This window comes from Asparagus officinalis, chromosome 5 (genome assembly GCF_001876935.1).
Source record: "Asparagus officinalis chromosome 5, Aspof.V1, whole genome shotgun sequence".
Classification (NCBI taxonomy): domain Eukaryota; kingdom Viridiplantae; phylum Streptophyta; class Magnoliopsida; order Asparagales; family Asparagaceae; genus Asparagus; species Asparagus officinalis.
In genome coordinates, this window is record NC_033798.1 from 70,331,381 (window position 1) to 70,331,703 (window position 323).

A 323-nucleotide genomic window follows, 5' to 3' on the forward strand; every position below is an offset into this window, starting at 1 on the left:
TCCTACACAATTCAATCAGTTTAAGGTCAGTTATAACTGTCAAAAGGAGAAATAGAATCTAAATGAGCTTATTTCATACTGTGTGCAAGAAGAAGACAGGTTGAAGCAAGATAAGACTGAAAGTGCTCATTTGATCTATGCCTCTAAGGATATGGGCAAGAAAAGAAAGAATGATAATGAAGCTGCTAAAGGTCCTGTTCAGAAGAAACAACATAAGGATGATCAGGGTTGTTTCTTCTGCAACAAGTCTGGATACGTAAAGAAGGATTGTACCAAATATCACGCCTGGCGTGCTAAGAAGGGTATGTTCCTTACTTTGGTCT